Source organism: Chamaea fasciata, unplaced genomic scaffold (assembly GCF_029207755.1).
Source record: "Chamaea fasciata isolate MVZ Bird 193981 ecotype frontalis unplaced genomic scaffold, bChaFas1.0.hap1 SCAF_28, whole genome shotgun sequence".
Lineage (NCBI taxonomy): Eukaryota > Metazoa > Chordata > Aves > Passeriformes > Sylviidae > Chamaea > Chamaea fasciata.
In genome coordinates this window covers 2254261-2280386 of record NW_027094113.1, presented here as the reverse complement: position 1 = coordinate 2280386, position 26126 = coordinate 2254261, and the positions used below count along the sequence as shown (strand labels likewise).

General features: G+C 49.7%; 1 protein-coding gene across 3 annotated transcripts in view; it reads right to left on the bottom strand.

The window, feature by feature from the left end:
- RFX2 (regulatory factor X2) overlaps nt 1–25641 on the bottom strand; it is a 65742-nt gene extending 40101 nt beyond the window's left edge. Inside the window, exon 1 of one of the 3 annotated variants that reach the window (XM_066205388.1) lies at nt 25548–25641. The gene's annotated coding sequence lies outside the window, so the exon portion shown is untranslated. The remainder of the gene's footprint in view (nt 1–25547) is intronic. The other 2 variants (XM_066205387.1, XM_066205385.1) reach the window with 2 other exon arrangements.
- Between the last annotated feature and the right edge of the window lie 485 nt (nt 25642–26126).

The window sequence follows — 26126 nt, the reverse complement described above, 5'->3', positions numbered from 1 at the left end:
GGCAGGGACACCTCCCACTGTCCCAGGCTGCTCCAAGCCCCATCCAGCCTGGCCTTGGACACTGCCAGGGATCCAGGGGCAGCCACCGCTGCTCTGGGCACCCTGTGCCAGGGCCTGCCCACCCTCCCAGGGAACAATTCCTTCCCAATATCCCGCCCAGCTCTGCCCTCTGGCAGTTTGAAGCCATTCCCCTTGTCCTAGACAAAGAGCCTCTCTCCAGTTTCCCTGCCAGCCCCTTCATATCCTGGAAGGATATGGGAGCAGGTTAACAGCCTTGGATCATCCAAACCTTGACCTCAGCACCAGAACTGTCCATCCCACACCGAGGTGACACCAAGCCACCCCACAGAGCCTGGAACAGCGCAGGACAGTGCCCGGCATCCCCACAGCAGCACCAGCCCTTGGGTCCTGCCCCATCCGAGGGGTGGAGCACCCTCCACCTCTCACAGCCAGCCCCTCCTCACCCAGCAGGGCATGGGGAGAGCTTTGGGCCATCTCTGACTGAGAGGACATGTCCTTGTCCCCTCCCAGGCTGCTGAAAGCTGGCAGCACCTGAACCAGCTCACCCACAGTTTCCTGAACCACGTGTCGTAACCTTTCCCCTTTCCACGAGCCCTGTTAAGTGGAGGGGAATGGAAGTGGGAAGCAAACATGCCAAGGAACTTGAAAAGAAGCTTTCTGAAGAGACTACTCATTACACTGCTTCAAAATTTTATAAACAAGAGAAGGCACCAGACCCTGCCACTGATTAGGTTAAATTAATTTAAAACAGAAGCAAATACTGCTTGTCTACCAGCTCCAGTTACCTGGAAACACAGATAAACCCAAAACATACTTTTCAAGGGCAGCAGGCACTATAGTTGGGGTTGGGTTTGTTTTGGTTTTTTTTCAGAAACCTGGTCCTCATGGAAAAATACAAATTTGGAAATAGCTTTTATTAGCAAGTTAATAATATACTGAAATACAAATATACACTCAGCCTTTAATTAGATTTCACAGAATTAAGTCAAGTAATATATATATACACACAAAACTGTTGTGTAACAGCTGTTCACTAATCTCTGCAGTTTCTTTAAAAGTAACTTTGAGGACAGAAAAGAGTCAGGAATGGACCTGTGCTGGCCCTGGAATTTGGAGTTTCCTTAAGAGCCAGATGAAACTGAAGAGCAGAAGCCACAATAGTTTAGGGGGTGCTGGCAAAATCCAAATCCCACGTGCAGGAATCTCAGACACGAACAGGGGCAAAGCATTGCTGGGAACATCCTTCCCACACAAAAGCCTGTCCTGTTTTCTTTTGGGTTAATAACCTGAACACTCTCCGAGCATCAAGAGCCAGGATTGGATTCCTTCAGGTCTGAAAGTGTCCCTGTTCCTGCCCTGCTGCTCTTCACCCTCAGGACCCAACACAGAATCCCAGAATATCCTGAGCTGGGAGGGACCCTCAGGGCTCATCAGTGCAGCCCCTGGCCCTGCACAGACACCCCAACAATCCCACCCTGAGCATCCCTGAGAGCGTTGTCCAAACGCTCCTGGAGCTCTGGCAGCCTCGGGGCTGGGACCATTCCCTGGGGAGCCTGGGCAGTGCCCCAGCAGCCTCGGGGGGAAGAACCTTTCCCTGAGCTCCATCCCAAGGCCTGACACAGCTCCAGCCCTTCCTGGGGTTCTCACAGACTCACCTGCACTGCTCACAGCTATTCGTTGGTAAGAAAAGTCCAAGAGATTCCAGATTTTTAGTGTAGCACAACCCTGTCAACAAGTGGAACTCCTTATCTTTTTCCTATGAACCACCTAAACCTTGACTTGAGAAAGGTTTTGCTACAATGATGGAAAATGTTAGCTAAGAAACAACATCTGGGAATCTGCTGAGCAGTGAGGATGCTTTCACATCTGAAAGGAGGAATTAAAAGTCACATTCTAGCGTTGTGACAAACACATTGGTGCTGCCTGGTAAAAACAAGCACAGGTTCTGGGCTTGAATTAATTGTTTCCCATATTTTTAACATGTGCACTTAGGGGTTTCCCAGGACTGTGATTCAACAGGGGAAACACAATTTCTGAAAACAGAAATATTCTGAAATAGAATCCCAGGATGGTTTGGATTGGAAGGACCTTAAAGCTCATCTCATCCCACTGCCATGGGCAGGGACACCTTCCACTGTCCCAGGCTGCTCCAAGCCCCGTCCAGCCTGGCCTTGGACACTGCCAGGGATCCAGGGGCAGCCACAGCTGCTCTGGGAATTGCATCCCAGCCCCACCCCACCCTCCCAGGGAACAATTCCTTCCCAATATCCCATCTCTCCCTGCCCTCCGCCAGGGGGAAGCCATTCCTGGTGTCCTGTTCCTCCAGGCCCTTGTGAGAAAACAGCGTCTCCAGGAAAAATCTGGCACAAGAGCATCTCAAAAGTTCCTTTCCAGGACACATCTAAAAGTTTCCATCATCAGCCAAACCAGACTCTCTGGTTCCTTGTCCCCTGCAGAGCTGGTGCCTGCTCCCAGGACAATCCCAGGTACCTGGGTACAGCTAATCCTCCTCTGGCCGAATTGGGCTCGTTTTGGAACAAGGAACTGCAAACCTTGGTGCTGCTTTTTATAGCTTGTCCTATGGCTTTTATAGCTTCTCCAACGTCAGAGAACTATGGAATGTGTCACTTACTTGAAATTAATTCCAAGAGATCAGTTGAAATTACACCTGTAGTTCACCAGCTCTCGTTTTTTACTTGCTTAGACTAGGCAACCTTTCACTGGCTGTAAGAACAAGCAGCCTTTGAGGATTTCAGTGTGAAGAAGAATTGCTGCAGTATTGCATGGGGATTGGCTGCAGCATTGCATGGGGACTGACTGCAGCATTCCATGGGGACTGACTGCAGTATTGCATGGGGATTAGCTGCAGTATTGCATGGGGATTGGCTGCAGTATTCCATGGGGATTGGCTGCAGTATTCCATGGGGATTGACTGCAGTATTCCATGGGGACTGGCTGCAGTATTGCATGGGGATTGACTGCAGCATTCCATGGGGACTGACTGCAGTACTGCATGGGGATTGGCTGCAGTATTCCATGGAGATTTGCTGCAGTATTGCATGGGGATTGACTGCAGTATTCCATGGGGACTGACTGCAGCATTCCATGGGAACTGACTGCAGTATTGCATGGGGATTGGCTGCAGTATTCCATGGGGATTGGCTGCAGTATTCCATGGGGACTGGCTGCAGTATTGCATGGGGATTGACTGCAGTATTCCATGGGGACTGACTGCAGTATTGCACGGGGATTGGCTGCAGTATTGCATGGGGATTGACGGCAGTATTCCCTGGAGAACTGCTGCAGTGTGCCATGGAGAATTGCTGCAGTGTGCCATGGAGAATTGCTGCAGTATTGCATAGGGACTGACTGCAGTATTGCATGGGGACTGGCTGCAGTATTCCATGCAGATTGGCTGCAGTATTCCATGCAGACTGGCGGCAGTATTCCCTGGAGAATTGCTGCAGTGTGCCATGGAGAATTGCTGCAGTGTTCCATGGGGATGTGGGGCAGCAGCTGTTTCCAGCCAGCACAGCAGGAACTGCTGCCAGCACAGCCCAGGGTGTTGCTATTTATTTACACAGCACCACTCATGAGCATTGTGGTGCCTCACAAAGTGAAGCAGAAGAAGCAACAAACACAAACTGGGGCTGTTTGGAGAAGAGATGACTTCGTGTCACATTTTACAGCATCAGCGGAGTCAGGGCTCCAGCTCTCCAGAAGATCCCACCATGGGGTGAACTGTGGGATGAACGGGGGGTTTGTACTTTGGGAGGCAGAAGAGGAGGAGAAGGAAGAAGAAGAGAAGGAGGAGGAAAAGGAGGTTCTAGGTTGTCCCAGCTCAGCACAGCACAGGGAGCATTGCCCTGACTGGTGTAACTGGGGAGCAAAAATCTGAGGTCTGCTCCTGCACTCCACAGAAAATGGAGTCAGGGAGAAGAGACCTGGAGAAGGACTTTGGACAAGGGCCTGGAGGGACAGGACAAGGGGGAATGGCTTCAAACTGCCAGAGGGTTGGGTTAGCTGGGATATTGGGAAGGAATTCTTCCCTGGCAGCATGGTGAAGGGCTGGGATGGAATTCCCAGAGAAGCTGTGGCTGCCCCTGGATCCCTGGAGCTGTTCAAGCACTGAGCTTGGAGCACCCTGGGACAGTGCCAGGAGTCCCTACCCATGGCAGGCCGTGGCACTGGAAGGGCTTCAAGGACCTTTCCAGCCCAAACCATTCTGTGATCTTCAGCCACTCCTCAGTCACACGGGGTGGCCCAAAATTAAACTCCCAGCAGTTCTTCAACCACTCCATTGCTGTGTCCAGTGCACATTTCAGCAAATACAGGGACACCAGCAATTGCCTCCCCACCACTGCACTGCTCCAGTGAGGAGGGGGATGGAGGAATTTAAGGTTCATAAAGCTGCTGGTGACTGGCACAGAATCCAGGACTAAACAAGACGCCCAATAGAAGACAGAAACTATCTAGAGACAGGCAATTCTCCCTGGAAAGGCAAAGAGAAGGCTGCTGTAGATGTCCTAGAAACGCAATTTGGGAATATGGATTTGAATATTCCGCACTTGGAGAACAGCACTGGTGGATTTTTGGTGAGGACAGCAGTAAGATAAACTGTATCCTACAGGAATGGGAGGAGATAAAGGCTTCCAACAGTTCCACACTGCTTCAACAGCTCCCACTGTCCAAAAGAAAGAGAATAACTGTCTGCTAGAGAAGTTAAATTAACCGGGCAAGATCATTTATACAGGCAATAAATTCCTGTGGGCAGCGTTTTTGGCCTGGAGAACCAGTGGGTGGCTTTGTGACAGGCAGCTCACCCCAGTGATCTTTCTGTCTCTGGTCTGGCTGGACAGGGGCTCTGAGAACCTCAAAATCCACCTGATCCCACCATCCCCAAAACCCACCTCACCCCACAATCCCCAAAACTCACCTGATCCTATCATCCCCAAAACCCTCCTCTCTCCACCATCCCCAAAATCCACCTCACTCCAACCATTCCCAAAACCCACCTCACTCCACCATCCCCAAACCCCACCTGATCCTATCATCCCCAAAACCCACCTCACCCCACCATCCCTAAGCCCTACCTCACCCCACCATCTTCAAAACCCACCTCGTCCCACCACCCCCAAAGCCCCCCATCCCCACCACAGGCTGGGTCAATCCAGAGGCTCCTGACGGATCAGGACGGGCGGGGAAGATTTAAACCCTTCTGAACCATAAATTAAGTGGGGGGGGGTGTGTGAAAAAACCATCTTCGCTGCTAATTCTGAGACCCCTCTGAGGAGTTTGGAGAGCAGCCGGAGCTCCCAAATCCCTAGGGCGGGCTCGGAAGCCGCGGACGGCGGGGAGGATGCGGGGGAGGAAGGCTGCGATGTTTGGGGAGCAACAGCGGTTGCCAGGGGTGACGCGGTCCCCTCCCGGTCCCCTCCCGTTGCCGGGAGACGCGGGGAGCGTTTCCCAAACCAAACATCCCCATCCCGCTCCCGCCTGACGAAATATGTCAGCGGGTATTTTCAGGAGCCCGGGGAAGGCAGGACGGACAAATAACGCCTTTGCCATGGTAACTGCGAGGGGGGGGCCCCGCGGGCGCCGCCGAGGCTTTGTTTTGGTTTGGGTTTATTTTATTGAATTGTTATTTCAGAATAAACGGATTAGCGGGCTGGGGGGAGAGCTCGTCAAAGCAGATGCTCAGGAGAGAAATCTTTTTTGTTCGGCTGGGGTTTTATAAAAAATAATATTAAGGAATAAAGCTTTTTTTTTTTTTTTTTTGGAGCTGGGAGTAAACTACTCACGGTGTTTCTGCACCCCCCCTAAAAACCACAAAAGTCCCTTAGTAAGTTCTCTTTCAACTTCTTTTTTTGCCCCACCTATTTGTAGATCTCTCGAAGTTTTCCAACAGAATTTAGATCCCTTTCAAGCAGGGTTTAGCTTACTTAAAACAGGTTTGCTTTTCTTGGTGGTGGCTGTGAACCCAGGCAAAGGCAGCCTGGCTGGGAAATGAGCTTTTGGGAGAGGGGGTGTGCGTGGTTTTGGAGTGTCCTCTGATTTGATGAAGAGGAGAAATTAATCAAAAGGATGTTTTCTTCTAGTGCCATGAACATGGGGAGCTAATTTAAATTCTCCACATCGATTTTTGTTACATTAGAATTTGAAGCAATTAATCATAAGCAAAAGTGCAGAGACACTCGGAGGATTTTAAGGAAGAGCTTGCTCTGGGGAAATAAAGAACAGAGAGAGGCTTTTGTTGGGCTGGTGGAAACGGCATTGTCCTGGGTGCCGTGGTCTGACCTGGCACATAAAAGTTCTGCTGTGCTTGCTGATCATCAGCGAGGCCACAGACTGCTGTCACAGGTTCCCAGCTCAATAGGAGCAGATCTGGGGCACAATTTGTCTCTCCAGCTTTTCAGCCTCAGCTCAGGCAGTGACATCAGCTCACCTTGGCAGTGATCAATAAAAGCTCAGCACTGGTGACTCCCAGGTGCTTTCAGCGCTTCCTTTGGTGTTTCTCCAGGTGTTTTCCTACTGATCACAGAATCACTAAGTTGGGAAAAAAAGAGCTCCAGGATAAAGCCCAACCTGTGATGGAATGCACAGATCCCCAGGGCGCTGCACAAGCTTGGACTGAGGCATTCACTTCTCTGAGGCACATGTCTTAAAAAGCTGGAATCACTCATTCACTAGATGAAAAATAAAAGTCACAATCCTGAGCACGTTTTAAATAAAGTCTCCCAAAATTTTGGTTCTTTGTTTAAGGACTTTTTTTCCCCTCAGTTATTGCTGACCCAGCCCCCAAACCATTCCTTGGTCTTTTAGCACTTATCTCTCTCTCTCAGGGGAACTGCCCTGCAGGAGAAGAGTAAACCCAGAAATATTCTGAAGGAGGCAAATAATCATTTGCTGGAGATGTTCAGAGCAGCATTCAACAGAGAGCAGCTACTTATGGAAGACAGGCAACAGCAACTTAAAAATGACAGCTGGAAATTAAAAAGTCAGGATTTGAAGACTCTCCCTGGCAAAGGGATAACACAGACAGCACCTGCAGCTCTCTGAGGTGATGCGAGAGCATTTGCACTCATTAATGAAAAAGTCAATCAAACTAAGCTCATTCAACCCTTGCCCATCCCAGCACTGCTTTAAGGCCAACTTCAGCACTGCAGCCTCCAAAATGTGTGAAAATGGTTAAAAGATGCTTTAGCACTGTGACATTTGGCCAAGTGAAGGACTTCAAAAGAGAATTCTGGTCATGACAGCAGAAGCAGCAAAGGTGGACGTGACCAACTCCTGACAACTCTGGTCTCCCTCAAAGCCCAGCCTGTAAAACCAGCCCAAACTCCCTGTCTGGACCCCTTTGCTCCTTACACCAGAATTCCTGCAGGGATATCTTTGCTGGCACTGACCCAAGAGCCATCAGCTCCTCGAAGAGTGTAAAAGAGACCAGCTGCCCTCAAAGACCCACTGTATTTATTCCAAATTAAGTCCAAGATGCTTCTCACTTCATTCCTTTCTCCTAAGTGCCCTTTTCCCTGCTTTAATATGCTAAAAATTACTGCTGGGATGAGGAAAACACATTAAAATTGAGAGTTCACACCTCTCAAGTGTGGATGGCAGCGGAGGTTTTAGGATTCCAGTTGCTGGAGTCCTGTAACTCCCACAAGTGCCTGACGAGGAAAAGGGTTTCCAGCTTTCCAACTTCTACTGAAAAAAAAAAAAAAAAGTCAGGAGAAGAACACGATTTCAGAAAATCACTATTTAAACTGTCAGCCTTTCTTATTTTTATCTCCTAGTGGGTTTTAACCCAACCTTATACTGTGGGGAATTTCTGGTCTCATGGGGGAAGGAGTTTATTTGCACTCGTAGAGCAGCTCAACCCTCCTCCCCCCCCTTTTTTTTTCCCCCAAAGTTTCTTTCTACTTTTGCTTTTCAGAAGATGAAATTAACTTCTTGCAGGAAGGAGAGCAATGCAAGGAGTGTTAAGTGTGACTGCAGGAGCTATTTCCAGTCTCTCCAGCATTTACTGAGCAGTATATTGAAGAGGCCATGAAATGCTAATGATCTCCAGACTGCCAGAGATACCGTCCTAAATAGAAGGAAAAAATCTCTTTGAGAGATTTTTTATTTTTTTGCCTATTCCATCTCCAGAAAAACCACACAAAACTTTAACACCTCCCTTTGGCTAAAGCTCTCCAAGTTACACTTGAAAAAAAAAAAAAAAAAACGAAAAGGAAAACCAGATGGGGGTGGGGGAGTGGATAGAGATGATCCAGAGCTAAAATATCCATTAGTGGTAAATTCCACCATCTCCTCCCCCTCCCCCCAAAAAAAAAAAAACCAACGGGCTGCATGGGTCAGATTCCACCCGCAGACCAAGGAACCAGCTCCAAACACATTCACTCAGCCCTTTTTATTCTCCTGCTTGTCTAAGTGGCTGCTAGGCAACCCCAGCAGCATCGCTGCTCATATGCATTAAGTATTAACTATTATTTCATTCCTTCCCCCCTTTCCACAAAAAGGCAGCAACCTCAATTCGTGGCAGATAATTCTTTTCCCAAAAGGGAATGTTGGCTGAAGGAAGCTGGGAGTGGAGCTGGGTGGATATTCCCAGTTTAGTTCCAGGATGGGATGCATCCACCACCCTGCCCTACCCACCTGGAGCTCTCCTTAGGGGATGAAAAACTCATTTTTAGTACACCAGGAGATGCAGCTGCTCCAAGCCAAGCTCTGGAGGGAATTGCAGTGCTGCCCACACAGGGAGCCAAAAATTCTGGTGTCAGTTTGGTGAAGCAGCAACCACCTCCACTGCTGCAGCCCTTGTGTCCCTCTGGAGGTGGGAATTCTCCGGTGGGAATAAGCCCTGATTTTGCAGGAAAGGGACAGCAGGAAGGATGCTGCTGCCCTGCCCAAGGCAGGATTTGTGACACAATGCAAAGATTTCTGCTTCCCTCCCTCTGAGAGCCAGTTCTGGGAGCAGCATCCCCATCCCTGCCAAAGGCAACTCTTCCAGCCGTTCCAGTGGCTGTTTTGTCTGAAGAAATAAACATCAAAATTGGGATGGGACAGAAGAAAGCAGAAGCTGGTGGTGTTTAGAAATGACTGGGATACTTCAGCTCGGCAAAGAAATTCAGTGATGTATCGAGCTCCCCTGAGCCTGGTCCCTAACTCTGGTGACACTCCTGTACCATTACCAGGACAATCACTACAACAGAGGAGGAAGGTGCTGCTCAGGACAACAAAAACCTCAGGAAAAGGAATATTTCACCTGCAGGAAGACTCCAAGAAGCGGGAGAGGGAAGGCTGCTGACAGGCAGAGCTCTGCACTCTTCCAGCCCAGTGACATTTCTGAGTAATTACAAACCCTTACGATCCATTATAATGTTAATTTACAGGCCAGTTGTTGTGGAGAAGTGTGATTAGATGTTGTGTAGCTACGATGCAGACTGGAAGGAATGCTAAGAATGCCTCTGCTCCGAACTGAAGTGAGCAGCAGCGAGAAGAGCAGGAGCTGGAGCAGAGAGGGGCATCCCACAGACACCTCCAGAGCCTGCACAGGATCACAGGGCGGCAGAAGGTTCAGGGATCACACCCTCTTCTGCTGCAGGGGCTCCAGAGAGGCTGCCAAGCAATGGAAATGTTCACAGAATCCCACGATGGTTTGGGCTGGATGGGAACTTAAAGCCCATCCAGTGCCACCCCTGCCATGACAGGGACACCTCCCACTGTCCCAGGCTGCTCCAAGCCCCGTCCAGCCTGGCCTTGGACACTGCAAGGGATCCAGGGGCAGCCACAGCTGCTCTGGGCACCCTGTGCCAGGGCTCCCCGCCCTCCCAGGGAGGAATTTCCCCCCAATATCTTTTGTGTATGGGGAATATCCGCAGAGTCTGTGTGTGGGAGGGACTGGGGATGAGAGGGTCTCACTTGTGTCGTTCCTCACATCCTCCAAACAAAGAAATGAGTATTTGCCTCAGCTGGGAGCATCCTATTGATTTATGTCACCAGCCCAATTCAAGAGTCCAGGCTAAGTGTTTTCTCTAATACAAGCCAGCCAGGAAATGTTTGTTTTCCAAATTATGAGACATTTCTTATGTTTGGGGCTCCACTCCTAACCAATATCAGTTGACGATGACAAAACCTTTTAAAAAGGCTTTAAAGGACGACAAAACCTGTTAAAAGGGGTAAAAAACTGAAACAAATCTCTTTATACACGTCTGCCCATTTCACAAGGAAGAGATGCAAAACTTGTGATTTTAATTTTTTGTTTTTAACACTAATGTCACAGCACATTTGGAACCAGAATGAGGCATAATTTCATTTCTGAAGCCTACCCATTAAAAGCGCTGCCAGATTTGATATAAATTTTCCTCTACAAAACAAATTGATTAAATGCAGACTGAACTGGAGTCCCTAAAGCTTTGTCACAGCAAACTTCACGCAGCAGTTTTGTAATTTGCAGGTGGAAATACATCAGAACATTCATTTTCAGCCTCATACAAGCACCTCGTTACTCTGCAAAGTAATATTTTTCAGCTATGAATAGTATCTAAATTATTCAGGGGTGGAAAAAACAAATCCATCTCTTCTGGAAAGGAAAGCCACCAGCTGCTGAGAGCAGAGCAACTCTTCTCCTAAGGCCAAATAATCAGCAATGCAAATACCAGTGGAGAAGGACAGCACTGTGAGCAAGGAGAAAGGTTTTCTAGGAATCCTCTCGCAGGGGTTTTGGGACAGGGCATCATTTAGGCCGGAAAAAACCTCCCAGCCCATCGAGTCCAAGCTGTGACTGATCCCCAGCTTGTCCCCAGCCCAGAGCCACATCCAGGTGTGGACACCTCCAGGGCTGGGGAACTCCAAACTCCTGGGCAGCCCTTCCTAATGTTTAATTCCCCTTCTGGTGAAGAGATCCCTCCTGATGAGGCTGAAAGGGTGCAGCAGCTCGCCAAGGAGCAGAAAAGGCAGAGGGAGAAGGAATCTCCTCAGCATTGCCTGAGGTTCTGACACAGCCAGGCCGGCACCTTTTCCATGGATATTTCAAATCTCAGTCTCCTGCCACACTCTTTAGCTCAGGGAGAGTTGAAATGGGGACAGAGAGGTCTCTCCTGTGCCACTCCATCCCCCAAAGCTGTGCCCTTGAGCTCATCTCACACCACGCCCTGCACGGGCTCGGGCCCTGTCAGGAAATCTGCACAGATTTAATTCTCCGAGCACGTGGCAGTGATGGGGGAGGAACCAGGGCTCTCTTGCCAGCTTCACAGCTCTCTCTTGGCCACCCAGATGTTTGCAAATTCTCACAAGGAGCCCAAGTGTGCCAGTGCAAAGATTAACTCGGTTTTGTTGTGAGCGAGGCCAGCCTCCCTGCCAACCCAGCTCACCTCAAAGAGTTTTGTGCCAAAGCTCAAGAACCAGGAGCAGATCTTTTCTTTCTGGAACACCAGAGGAGGCAGGAGGATGCTGTCCACGCTGTAGCTCCTGGATATCTGCGTCTCCAAGAGCAGCAGCTGAATATTGCTGGGTTTAAGCGGCCCCCAGACTTGCCTGAGGCATTGACCCGTTCTGGATTTTGCAAAATCACAGTGCAAGAACACTGAACCAGCAGCAGCAGCAGCAGCTTTCCCCCCTTATTCTGCTGTGAAGAATATTGAAGATCTGTCATCACATGAAGCAGAGGGAGATCAGCCTGAGGCACTGAGAGCCAAGACCCTGCTCTGTGTGGGCTGGGAAGCTTACAAAGGATTTTTTTTTCCATAGGGGATATTGCAGAAAAGGCTTGATCAACTCACCTCAAGCAGACTCTCCTGCCTGAGCTACCCAGTTTCAAAAGGATCAGAGGAATCAGCATTCAGGTCTTCCACTGTACTAGGGATTCACTCCATTTTCCTTTTGAAATCATGAATTGTTTGATTATCACCCCATTGTTGCTCTCTTAACTTTCCTTTGTGACTGAATTGCACAAACCTGTATTTCAGAAGATACAACCTAACACTAATCTGACATTCCACAGGGTAAAACCTCTCTCGGCAGCATTCTTCCCAAACACACAAAGAAGGAAAAGAGTCCTGGAGGAAGGGGAGAGAGGACAGGAGAGAGGAGCATGAAACTCCACTTTATTCTGTTATTGGGATTGGGGTTTCTACAACATCCACACTCCTCTCTGACTCACAGGTCTCTGATGGGCCATGAGCTGTGGGGATTTATGAGCCAAACCTGTTCCAACAGCTCAAAGCATTTTAGAAACAGCTTCCAGCAGCTCTGGAGAGCCTCAGACCAGCAGGTAGCCAGGAAAGACCACGGTGCTGCCAATTTTAATAGCAGAATGATTTGTTCTCTTAAAAAAACCTTAACCTTTCATTGGCTCCTTTATTTACCAAGGAGAGCTTTGGGTGGGGAAGAGAGGGGAGAGTCTCTTCTGTGCAGCCAGATGGAATTCCAAGCCCAGTTTGTTCAGGCAGGGACTTAAAGGGAAGATGTCAAAATATGTTTTCCATTAACGTACCGGCGGAAAACACGAGTGGTTTAAAATACAGTGTACAAACAATTACTGCTCTGCTACCCAAACCTGTGCCAACAGGAGGGATTTTATCAGCGCAGTTAGTTTAAACCAACAGCAACAGAGTTGTAAGTCAGAAATTTGGTGGTTTATTCTGAAATATTTGCTTGGGGTGATACTTGACATCAGGCTTCAGTCAAAATAAGCTTTAGCAAATGATATGTTAAATGATCCCATCTGCCTGTTTCAAAGGCAAAAAAGCCAAGTAGATTTTGTTAATCCTGAATTTCCAGTTCTACCTTCCAAACAAGAAGGGACATTTTTTTTTGCTCTTGCTCACCATGTGGTGCTAAACTGAATGGGGTTAGTGGTATAGGGCAGAGGAGTCCAGCAATCAAGACATTAACAGTGAATTTTAACTGTCAAGAGAACATTGAATTTTTTTTTTTTTTTTTTTTTACTGGAGAAGTTTTACTTTCTGCAGATGGAAGGGAGAAAAAAAAGAGAGCACCATCATCTTCCCTGCATCTGCACTCAGGTGCTGTGGCAGAAAGCACTCCAGAAGGAATAATTCTCATTGTTCTGCACTCACAGCTGAGGGGTTTTGTCTCTCACAATCACTTTGTGCCAGAGTGTCGGGTGACTCCCCCTCCAGGGGTGACACAAAGGTACAGAGGGAGCCTGGAATGACACAATTCAGGAAATGGACTCAAAGCCACAATGAGGGGTTTGTAGCAGTTCACAAGAGGTGGTGGTGTCTCTAGGAAAGGCAGTGACAGCTGTGGAGGGAGAGAAGGGGAAAGGGGAGAGGGGAAAAGGGGAAAAGAGGAGAGGGGGAAAGAGTGAAAGGGGGGGAAAGGGGAGGGGAAGGGAGAGGAGACATTTAATCAAATGGTGTTTGCAGCCTGGCTCTCCAGTCCCACGAGCCCCTGCACTCGTGTGTGCAAGAGCCGAAGTTGTTTGTGCTTCTGCAGTGGGAAAACAGGCACAGTTGTCCAAAACTCAGAGAATGGCATCCCTGGGGGTGATTGACCTCCCAGCCAGGCTCGCAGCACTCAGCATCCTCCAAGGACTCACACAGCTCGCTGCACCCAGCTGAGGCTGGATGGGAGGCAGACTTTTAACATTAAAATCCTGTGTTATTACATTACTGGACCTTATTACTGCCTATAGCCTCTGACCAGTCTGCACATGCTCCTGTTTTGGGGGAAATCATTCTTCCAGGGAACAGGCACTAGCTCAATTCTTATGTTAACTTTCTGATGCAGGAAAAATTAGTAAAATTTTTATAAACCCGAGAAAGAAAAAGGTATAAAAATCACTGCAGAGTGGCCAGAGGCTGTCTGTTGTCACCAACTTCCACTTCACTGCTGTGCTACAATGGTTATAAACCTGAAGTGTAAAGTGGAAATTCATCCGCAGACAATTTACTTTTCCCCAGCAGAATATTGCATGATGTTCTGGCTAATCACATAATTCAATCCTCATACATTCAGAAAGCACTCAGAAATCAGGAGAACGCATTCAAAATGTTCTCTGTGTGGAACAGTACATTGCCCAAACATCACAATATAAATTCAAGCAAGTAGCTGCCAAAATAAAAAGTTAGAACAGAAATTCCTTAATGATTGACTAAGGAGAGACTCATCACCAAAGTATTAAGTAATTCTTAGGGAAAGTGAATTAGAATTGCAGTGTGTGATGCATTAATTATTTGGTGGCAGTTGAAGAAAAAAGCTTGGGTTTTAAGGACACGAGGTTAGAACACAGCTGGAGGAATTTAACCCATGATATAAAGCGACTTTTTAAACGTGCAAAGAGGGAAATGTCCTGAGTTTCACTGCAAACAGAGCAATATGGAACAACAGTGTTTTACTCATCTGCAGTTCATTTTTGTTCCAAAATTCCCCTTTTTAGAGCATTCTAGCTGTGTGTTTATCTGGATTGTAAAGCAGCCTGAAGAGCGATACTGGAGTCACTTCAGCAAGAAATGCCCCAACCACTCATTCCCCCAAATTTCTCTAATTAAACCATTTCTCCAGGGGTTTGTTGGCTGCTTTCCCTCGCTCAATTTTTTCAGCACCAAAACACAGCTCTGAGCATCATCTCTGCATCTCCACCAGCTCAGGCCTCGCAGGGTCCCCACCCCCAGCAAACCAGGGGAGGAAATTTTTAAACAGGAAAATAGGAAAACCCTCTGGGTAGGGGCTTTTCCTGGGGGATCATTTTCAGGGAGCAGAAAGAAGCCAGGAGGTCCCTTCCAACCAAACCATTCTGGGATTCTCTAAGTGCCTCTGCATGAAATATTCCAGGAGGGCACGAAGCAGAAAAATAGTGACAACATCCCAAAAAAAAAAAAAAAAAAAAAGGAAGAAGAAATGGAAGCAGAGCAATAATGACAGCATCCCCAAAAAATGCGTGTCTTGTTTTGATCAGTGGGTAAAGCAACAATCACCTGAGGCCTTCAGAGTACTTTACGAATATTAATCCTTATGAGTTGGCCCATCTTAACTTTCTGGCTTCTAGGGGAGAAAAAAAAATTCGAAGTATTCCCTACTGGAAAATGGAAATGAAAGCACAGAGCAAACAAAGCAGGGTTTCCCAAACACACTCTGAAGTGCCAGTGGATGTGGATTGTGGATCAGAAAAACATGGGTCTGGCTAGATCAGAGATTAATTCACGCCTCAGAGCACACACCTGAGTGTGGGACTCCTGGCACAGGGAAGTCTAAGGTGGCACAGAGGCTCCAGTGAGGATGGAGTCCAGAAGCAAAAATATTAATCAGAAACGTGGAATAAAAACCCCGGGAACTGCATTTGATCACAATTTACTCTTGGAAATACTCTCTCAGGGTGTGTCTGTATATGTATGTACACAGGTATATTTTATACACCACTGTGTATAAATATCTAGAAAATAACCCAAATCCCTCAGACCCTGATAGAGTTGCAGCCCCAAGGCCTGAAAACCCAGAGATTTTGAGACAGTCACACCCTCAGATGTTTTGATATGAAAATATCTCCTTTCAGCCCCCAGGAAGGAAGTGGTGATTTCGATTTTCACAAAGACAGAGCCTGCGAGGAACCTGTGGAGCTAAAGACAAAGCACACTGCCCCACGGGGCAGCACTCAGGGGCTTCAAAATCCTGAACGCGACAAGGTGGATCACGTTTGTGTGACAGATTTCATCCATGGAAAGGGGGCAGAAAAGGACAAAGTGGTCCACAGAGAGACTCACTGTGCAATCCATTCCCTGTCTCGGCTGTCATCACAAAATCCTGGAATGGTTTGGGTGGGAAGGGACCTTGGAGACCCCCTGGCCATGGGCAGGGACACCTCCCACTGCCCCAGGCTGCTCCAAGCCCATCCAACCTGGCCTTGGGCATTTCCAGGGATCCAGGGGCAGCCACAGCTGCTCTGGGAAATCTACTCCAGATCCTCCTCACCCTCCCAGGGAACAATTCCTTCCCAATATCCCACTAAAATCTCCCCTTTTCCAGTGGGAAGCCATTCCCTGTGTCCCGTCCCTCCATCCCTTGTCCCCAGTCCCTCTCCTAGAGCCCCTGCAAGGAGCTCTGAGCTCTCCCTGGAGCTTTCTCCTCTCCAGGTGAACATTCCCAGCTCCAGGGCAGAGGGGCTCCAACCTCGGGAGCATCCCGGCGTCTCCAGCCTCCCTCTCCAAGGGGTTTATCCCTAATTAACAGGGTGATTAACTCAAAGAGCCGCGGGGTTGCTCAGTGCAGCCCGTCGCAGCAGCCCGGGCGGGTGACGCAGCTGCGCTGGAATGTCCTGGCCCGGGATTGCAGAGGAGGCTCCTGTGCCGGGATGGAAGGCGCTGACAGCACGGAATAATTAAATAATTAACCCCCCCCGTGAGAGGATCTTCGCTCTGCCTCTCCCATGGAAGCTCTGAGAGCAATTTGGGGAGACGGAGCAGACTCCAACCCATCCAGGGTAACAGGTTATCGGGATCCTTTTGGGGTTCGTGGCGTTGCAACAGCTCAAAGTGGCTTGTTTTAAAACTAATATCAGATAAGGAGAATTAAAAAGGATATTTCTACTTAAGCGCCTCTACCTCACTTTGTAAGTTTGATACTTTATCGGTTTTACAGTCACTTTATAAGAATAGATAATGAACTGACTCCAAATTTTGGTAGTCAGGTATAAACCTCCGGGAATGTGGAGTTTGCTGATTGTTATAAAAAAATTTCTGCACTTTTTATCTAAAACCCAGTTGGGATTTTGTGAAGTTGGGGGTTTTTTTGGTGTTTTTTTGGTTTGGTTTGGTTTTTTTTTTGGGGGGGGGGTTGTTTTAGGGTTTTTTGTTTGTTTTGGTTAGAGGTTGTTTTTGTTTTTAAGGTTTTTACGTTCTGAGCAGCAAAAAGCACTTTCGCTGCTCCAGTACAATTTGAAACGTGAATTATCTGGTTTACAACTCCTCACCTTCCACAATTACCTCTAATGGGTGGCAGCACACAAGACAATACTCTGGAATTTTAAAAAGTCCATTTGTTAGCAAAACAAGCAGCAGTTCTGCCCTTCTGAGAGCTTCCTGCCTGCCAGGGAACATTCAGAGCACCACAGAATTCATGGAATGATTTGGGTGGGAAGTGACCTGCTCATCTCCTTCCACCCCCTGCCATGGCAGGGACACCTTCCACTATCCAAGGGTGCTGTGTTGGGAGAGGATCTTATGGAAACTCCCAGATTTTCCCATAAATACTATTCCAAAAGGAAAATACGGACCTCGACAGATCTCTAAGCTACACCAGGAGTAGCAACAACTCTGCTTTTGCAAGCCCAGCTCAGGTCAGAGTGGTGCAGGTCAATGTCACAGAGGAGGTGCCTAAAATGTGAGGGTGAACTTTACGTTTCTGGTTTGAGGGGAGGTGATTCATATAGAAAAATCTACATTTTGAGTGCAAGCAGCTGTGAGAGCTGGGCAGCCTGCAAGCCAGCCCCAGGTTCTTCAAAGGGCTTGAAGAAATCCTCTGTGGAGGATCTTTCACCTTCCTGGCAGGTGGAAGTCTTCTAACAACGGTGCACATCTGTCACATTAAGGAGAATAAATATTTGCTAGGAAGAAGGAAGCTCTGAAGACCAGCCTGGTGACCAGGAGCTATTATTTCTCTTATTATTTGTACCTATTAAAGAAAAATTTCCTCCCATGATTGGTCATTTAAGGTCATGAATATTTGAAAAGATCTGCATTTCATCTCCTTTGGGGCAAAGGGTGGGGGTTTGAACACCACAAGAAATTGTTTAAATGCAAGGACTGAAGATAAATTAGACAGAACCAGCCCGTGTGAACTTACTCCCATGTCCCCCCACACCTCAAAGGTGGATTTTGAGTTCTCTTTCAGACTGGACCATCCCAGACAGCTCAGGGAAGGAGGAGAAAAATATCCTTGCACAGAGCAGCGAGGTGACAGCGCTGACAACAGCACCTCCAGCACACTTGGACTTATCTCCCAACCTGCTTCCTCCCACCTTATCACAGGCTCTGCACAACCTCCCTTTACTGCCCAAACAAGAGCTCAGGGTAACAGAAAACATGAGACTGTTGGTCAGAAAGGCTGAGCTGGAATATCCAGCTCTGTGCAGAACCCATCCTTGTTTCCCATGAGCTGCACAGAGAAGGGCTCTTGTCCGCTTCACCAAACATCTCCAGGTGCCTCCTGCTCCAGCCTGGGCTCACAGAATCCCAGAATATCCTGAGCTGGATCCCACAGGTCCATCAGTGCAGCCCCTGGCCCTGCACAGACACCCCAACAATGCCACCCTGAGCATCCCTGAGAGCGTTGTCCAAACGCTCCTGGAGCTCTGGCAGCCTCGGGGCTGGACCATTCCCTGGGGAGCCTGGGCAGTGCCCCAGCAGCCTCGGGGGGAAGAACCTTTCCCTGAGCTCCATCCCAAGGCCTGACACAGCTCCAGCCCTTCCTGGGCTCCTGTCCCTGTCCCAGAGCAGAGCTCAGCCCCTGCCCCTCTGCCTCCCCTCGGGAGGAGCTGCAGCCCCCGAGGAGCCTCCCCTCAGTCTCCTCTGCTCCAGCTGAACCAGCCAAGTGCCCTCAGGTGATCCTGGGTTATCCCTGCAGGGCTGAGCAGGCTGGAAAGGTTTGGCGGCAGTGAGGAACAGGCTCAGGAAGGACACACTACTCTCCCCACACTCCCCATCAAAGCCCTGCTCACCCCCGTGGTGACACAGCTCTGCCCTGGAGACACTGGTGAGACCCTGTCCCACTGTGGTCATGAGGTGATGGAGAAAGAAATGCCACTTGCATTTGGAGTTCCTGTGCCTTGGAAAGCACCCTCGTTCATACATCATGTAAAATATAATGAATAAATCATCTAATTGTGAAACTGACTATTACCAGTAACTGAAGCCATCCCAGGTACCATCAGCACTAAGCCAACCCACACATCATCAAGCATCAGCTCAGCTCAGGATCAGATCTTGGAGAAAGCCAAGAAGGGAATAGAAGAAGAATCCCAGAATGGTTTGGGTTGGAAAGGACCTTAAAGCTCATCCCGTTCTGCCTCCTGCCACCTTCCACCAGACCAGGTTGCTCCAAGCCCCATCCAGCCTGGCCTGGAACACTTCCAGGAAGCCACAGCTTCTCTGGGCAAACTGTGCCACGGCCTCATCACTCACACAGGGAACAATTCCTTCCTGGTACTTCATCTAAACCTCCTTTCCTTCAGTTTAAAGCCACTCCTTTTCACATGAGCTGATGCTCCACTCCAACAGCACCTAAAAGATGGGAAATCCTGTGTGCAAAAGCATCACCAGGTGCTCAGGTCCATTCCAGAAGACACTCATCCTTCATCAATAACCCTCACAAATCAGGGGAACACAGGAACTTCCACCAGCGATGTGTCTACACGAGAATAATAAAAATTCAGTGTGCTCAGTGCCCTGGTTTCTCCAATCACTGTTTTAGGGGAAAAAAAAAAATCCCTGCCAAACATCCCACTCTGTCCCTGCTCAGCTGCACTAGGGCAAGGGCACTGCAGGGTTTTACCTGTCAGTGTGAGGCTGCTTTATCTAAAGCCTCCAGGACTCCCAGACACCAGAGGTCAGAAGAACGAGAATAACTGATATAATTCCCTGGGCAGGGTGAATGTTTAATCAGCTGTGTGTTAAGCCAGAAATTCTCCAGAACAGTTCCAGGGTTGTCATGGTGGCAACGGGATCTTAAGCTGATACTAAGGAACAGTCTGACAATGACTAACCAGGTGGTGGTTAAGGAAATTGCTAATTCTGCTGAGGTTGTTTGCCTATAATCATTCCACCCCCGCCTTTTCCCTTCTCTCCTCTTCCCCTGATGTTTCTTGTCAGTCTTAACTAGTGACACCTCCAGAAGAGGCATCCTTAATTATGGGCTCCATTCAGCGGGACCCTTTGCCTCGTGCTAACCTCCAAGAACCACCAGTCACGTAATCCCAGACAAATTCCTCAATTACTGCACAGGCTCAGCACTGACTTCATCCTCGTGCCTCCAAACGAGTGGGGCACTTCCAAAGCTCAGCCATGGAGGCAGATCCATCTCTCTTCATCCTGGATTTGCTCCTGATGTGTGGAGTGCACAGGGATTCCCTCATCCCCAGCACAGCTGCAAATGGGATGTTTATGAGTTTGGAGCATGGGTTCAGGTCCTGATGGGGAAGGGAAAATGTGCGCTCCAAAGCTGCTTGGGAGAGAAGCAAATCCGGCCAGGATCCTCTCCTCTAGAAGGGATGGGGGAAATATAATTTTATGTGCAAACATAAAATCCCAGAATGGTTTGGATCGGAAGAGACATTAAAGCTCCTCCCATTCCACCCCTGCCATGGGCAGGGACACCTTCCACTGTCCCAGGCTGCTCCAAGCCCCATCCTGCCTGGCCTTGGACACTTCCAGGGATGAGGCAGGCACATCTTCTCTGGAAAACCCGTGGCTCACCCTCCTGAGAGCAAAGAATTTCTTTGGTTATCAAACCTAAATTTCCTCTTTCAGTTTCAACCCATTCCATTCCCCCTTGTCCTGCCCCCTCCAGCTCCTGATTCAGAGATGCTGCTACACTGTGCCATCCCCTGAACCTCTGCTTTGTTCCTGCTCATGTTCCACATTTTCTTTGCCAGGATGAGACTTGGGAAGGATCAGAGATGCCCTGAAGGAGTCAGAGCATGGAGTCACCCTGCCAGGGGAGACAGGGACGTGTCTCGAGCTGCTCCTCCTCAGAGCCTGCACGCAGGTACCTGCTGCTGTTTGTCCTCACACATATCCACACATTCTGCACATGAAGCCAAAGAAAAACCCCCTCACACAGGAAAAAAAAAAAGATTTGTGGAACCTGGATGCTGGGAATCCAGTGAGTGAATCCACCAGTGAGCGAATCTACCAGTGAGCTAAATGCAGCATCAGGGAGGAATATCTCTACAGTCAACATAATTATTATTTCTGTCAGCTTCTTGCTGGAGACACTGAGGATTTCTTTCAGATTTGGGACAAGAAAACAAAGCATCTGATTTTTGTTTGGATATTCTTTATATAGAAGTCATTATTGGTGCAGCATTCTGTGACCTGTTCCTTTGACTGCAATGTTCAGTCATTAACCTCCTGCAAAGCTTCCTCCCACGACACATTTGTACAATGCTGAGACTTCTCTGACATTTATAAAGCTCAGAAAAACAAATTCCTAATAGAAATCCAACTCAGGAAAAAAGCAAACTTATGAATTGCCTTTAAATGACTTTTCAAATGCCTTCATTTGGGATTTCTACAGCTCTTCACTCCTGTAGAACATCAGGAAATACCCAAGGGAATGACCTGAAGTTGTGTCAGGGGGTTGGGATGGATCTCAGGGAAAGGTTCTGCTGCGATTTTACGACCGGATCAAGAAACCAGAACAGTTTCTAAAGTTCTGTTTGGGAAACTTCTCTCTTCTGTTGCAATTTAAAATACACCTCGTAACTTTATGGCTGGGTAGACACTGCCTAACCCCTGCAGTGACATAAGTGAGCAGGAATACTGTGGGAAGAGGAAGATTTTCTCACTCACTGACATGAAACCACATGTCTAGACATAACTACGTATTGTTTTAACAACTCAGCTGAATTAACAACACTTAAACTTTTCTAGAAATCACCATCTTTCATAAAACATCACCCAAAGCTGAAAGTAAGTTTGTTTTTTCCCCTTCCCCCCCTACCTGGAAATAATTTATGCATTAACATGTCCTGAAATGCAAACATTGTCATCTCTTATAAAACATCGCCAAAAGCTGAAAGTGGGTTTGTTTTTTTCTGCTTTCCCCCTGAATGAAAACAATTTGTGTGTTAATATGACCCTGAAATAATTTCCTCTGTACCTCGTGTGCTAAGAAAAGGGACTCTAGGAAGTGCCCTGTACGAATGGACTCCTCTTTGCTCAGGGAGTTAAGGTTTGTGCCGAAGGAAGGTTTTATCATCTCTTTATGAATTTATGGATAATTAGTCCATAAGCTGCTTGGATTCCTCTTTGCTCAGTAAATTAAGGAGTCCGTGGTTTGTGCTGAAGGAAGGGTTTGTCATCTATTTATGTATTTATGGAGAATTACTCCATAAGCTGCTTGGACAGACACATCCCGACGTGGGAAAGCCGGCACGTTCCCAGACAATAAGCTGGATTTGTGAGTGTTTGAACAAAGGAATAAAGACTTGCCAGTCCAAATAAGACAAAACAAGGCGTCTCAAAGCGCAGATTACAGAGAGAAACCTCCCCTGCGTGTCAAATACCGGCAACCCCGGACCCCGATGGATCCCAAGCCCCGGGTCCGGGCGAGCCCTGGCACGCCGGGCTCCCGCTGGCCGGGCTCCAGCCCTGCACTGCGCTGGCATTTGTTCCGAGGGAGGCAGGGAGAGGAGGGAGAACTCGGGTTAAATATAACTCGGTAGCCTCCAGCAGAAACTCCGGCGGAGGAGCCGAGCGGGCGGGACCCGCCTGTTGAATCAGCAGCGCGCCCGGGCTCCGCTTTTAGCTCGGCAAGGGCGAAAAGAGAGCGGGGGAAACGGGCTGGAATACGTGAAAGCAGCTCTGTTTACGGGCCTCTATCAGCAGGGAAAACATGTTGTGATTAAACGTGGCAGCTGCCGGTGCTCCGAGGTGTTACAAGCAGGGGACTATTTAAAGACAATGACTGGCGCCGTCTATTCTGCCGCGATGGAGCCGCGTTTGTGGCAGCCTCCAAGTTATTTCGTGGCAGAAAGTGACTTTCAGCGGCAGGGAACACGCTCAGCTGGAGGATTTCCCCCAAAAGCCAGGACAAACGACGTCGTTAGTGGCACTGGCTGCTCAGTGATTACAAAATCCCAGAACAGGCTGCGTTGGAAAGGAGCTGAAATCCCACCTTGGTCCATCCACCCTGTCCCATGGGCAGGGACCCCTTCCACTAGCCCAGGGTGCTCCAATCCCCACCCAACCTGGCCTTGGACACTTCCCGGGATGGGTCTGATCGTGTTTACACACACAGAAGGACACAGAAAGTGTATTTCTGATGTATCTTCACATGCCTGACACAGGATTTAACAGCAGCTCTCTCTACACCACATCAGCCTTAAGCCTTGGGATGGGCGACCCCATCCCTCCCTCCCAGCCCGGCTCAATCTGTGCCGAGTCCCTTGATGAAGGAGGGACCTCCATTTATAGGTCAAATCTACAAATTTGTGTGGTAATCCTACAAATTTATATGGCAATCCCACGAATTTATATGGCAATCCTACGAATTTATATGGCAATCCTACAAATTTATATGGCAAAGCAACAAAACACTCAGAGAGGGCAAATCTGATGCTGAAGGAGAAGAATCTGCTGCTGGCCACGGGCCCAGGGAGGCCTTCAGGTCTCAGCCCTTCTCCAGGTGCTGCAGATTTCCCAGGGGCTCAGAGCCCTCCCCGGGGCAGAGCTGGCACAGGGGCCCCAGGACAGGGACACGCTCCTGTGAGAGGAATTCATGAGATGCAAATGGCTCAGCAGGGACATGCAAAGCAGGGACTGTCTGTGGGTGTCGCGGTGGCTGTGAGAGACCTGGCTCTGCCTTTCCTCTGTGCAGTGGATGCTCCTATCCCCATCACACCGGGATCATTCCTGTTTCACAGGAAGCAAGCAGGGACAAAGAACTTCCAGCTGTCAACCCCTTCTGTCTGCGCTTTCAGCCTCCAGGCCAAGATCCTGTTGTTACCTGAGAACCCAGATTCCGATGAAAAAGATGAGCAGTTCCAAACCTCGTGGTTATGGGAACAGCTCTGACAACACCAACCCCGAACAACAAACCCCCAGAGCCTGCCCACAGCTGTATAACCCCAAGGCAAATGCAACACATCCCACAGAATTCCAATACATCTCCCCTCCCTTGGGACAGCAATACTGAGGGGTAAAGACCCAGCTGGATGTGTTGTTTTCTTTTTAAAACGTGAACTAAGATTTTCACGTATCCAACACCCCACGGGCTGGGCTTACAAAGTCCTACAAGGTCTTTACTTAGGGGTTTTGCCTCACCCAGTTCCAGCCACCCAGAAATCAAATTGTTCGTTCCAAACTGTCTCAGCAGACACAGTCAGAGGTTGACTCAACCCATCCTGAACAAGGTAACCGTGAAAGAGCCTCCCCAAATGCCTCCCCTTCGACTAATCGTGCCACTTTAAAATAAAACCTGAGACTGAACTGATCCTGAACTGACTGAAGCAAACTCAGACCGAAAAGTGAAACAGCCGAGGCAGAGAGGGAAGCCCAGGAGCTTAAGGTCAGTATCTAGAGACTGATTTTTTTCTCTTTTCTAAGCTAGATGTTACTCTCTATTCTCAAGTGATTTGTAATCAAGATAGAGCTGAAAAGTTTGGGCAGAAGCAGATGAAACAAGCCTCGACTAAATGATTCCGAAGCTGAGCTCTCGGTTTAACCTACCAGCTAAACCTCGGTTTAAGGACATTCCAATAGCAAAAAGGTAAAGTAGGTTTAACAATATTTAATAAAAATATTATTTATTCTGCTCTTTAATTATTAAGTCTCGCCTCTTTCAATAGCAAAGTCAAAATAAAGGCTTCGGAGTGCTATCTAAGTAAAAAAAATGCAAAGATTTAATCAGGCAGCGGGAACTCACGCTCGAAACAGGCACGTCCACAAAATCCCAGTCTAACAGGAGATGAATCTTGTCTCAAAACACACACTTTATTCAAAACAAACAGGAGAAACCACGTCAAGAACAGACGGCAAAAGCTCGCAAATAGGTCTCGCTGCGATTTCCCCTCGTTTCTAAGACCGACACGGAAGCGAGCGCCGGGATCTCCCAGCTCTGGCAAACTCCAGGGATGAGCTGGAGTTGAAACCACCTCCCTCCACCCCCAAAGAGGAGGAGGAGGAGCGCTTGTGGGGGTCGGGGACAGCACGGGGAGAGGTTCGGGGACAGCACGGGGACAGCAGGAAGAGAGAGGGACGGGGACGGCACAGAGAGAGGGAGAGCACGGAGAGGGGCACGGGGACAGTACGGAGCGGTGCCGACTCCGAACCCAGCGGCGCGGCTGCCCTGTGCCCCCTCCCGCCCTTGACCGGACACTTCGGGGCTCGCACCCCGCGGAGCCGGGCGCGACCCGCCGGCAGAGCCGCGTCCCCCGCCGCCCGCCGAGCCGGGAGCGCGGAGTTCCGGGAGCCCCGCGCCGGGAGCGGCGGTGCCGCGGGGGCCGCGCCCCCCCCCCGCCGGCCGGGCGGTGTCGGTTCCCGTGCCCGGGCGGGGCCGCGCTGCGGGCGGTGCCCCGGGGCAGCGGCACCGGCCCGGGGAGGGGGAGCCCGGGGCGGTTCGGCGGTGCCGCCTCCGCCGCTTCCCCCGCTCCCAACTTTCCGGGGGCGGCGCGACCGGTGCCCCCCGCCCCGGCGAGCGGCGGGACCGCGCATCCCGAGCCGGGACAAACGGGGTCCGCGGCGCCGCCGGCCCCGCGGAGGACGCGGAGACCGCGCACATCCCCGGCACCCCCCCCCCCCCCCGGCCGCGGTCCCAAATCCAGCCCATCACGGGGCGGCCCCGCTCACCTGCCGTCCCCGCCGGGTGTCGCGGGCTGCGCTGGGCTCCGGCCGCCGGGGCCGCGCGTTGCCGCCGTTGGCAAGTAACAGTCTCCAGGGCTACGGTCACTATGGCGCCGGGCGCCGGGTCTCGAGGCAACTGTTGCTACCCCGGCCCCGCGCGTCACCGCCCGGCCCCGCCCCAAGAGGGCGTGCCCGGCGCTTCTCCGCTGTCCATTGGTGCAGCGCCTGTCCGTCATCTGAAGGGGCGGGACGCACCGCGGTTGGACCAATGGGCTGGCGGAGGGGGCGTGGCCAGCCCTTGGCGCGCTCTTTGGCGCCTCGGCGCGGGGCGGGGCGGGCGCGTGACGCGCGCGCGCGGGCGGGGGGGGGGGAAAGGCGAGGGGGCGGGGCCGGCGCGCGCGCCTGGATGATTTCACCTCAATAAATCACCCCCCGAAATAAATTTAAAAAATAAAATAAGAAAAAGCAGAAAGTTGGTTTTCCCGCTGTTAAACATTACAAAGCGTGGCGGGTTGGCGTTTTCTCCCGTTGCCGCCGGGGTTGGTTTTGGCTTAGTTTTGTTTTTAATTAACACCCCCCGCATGA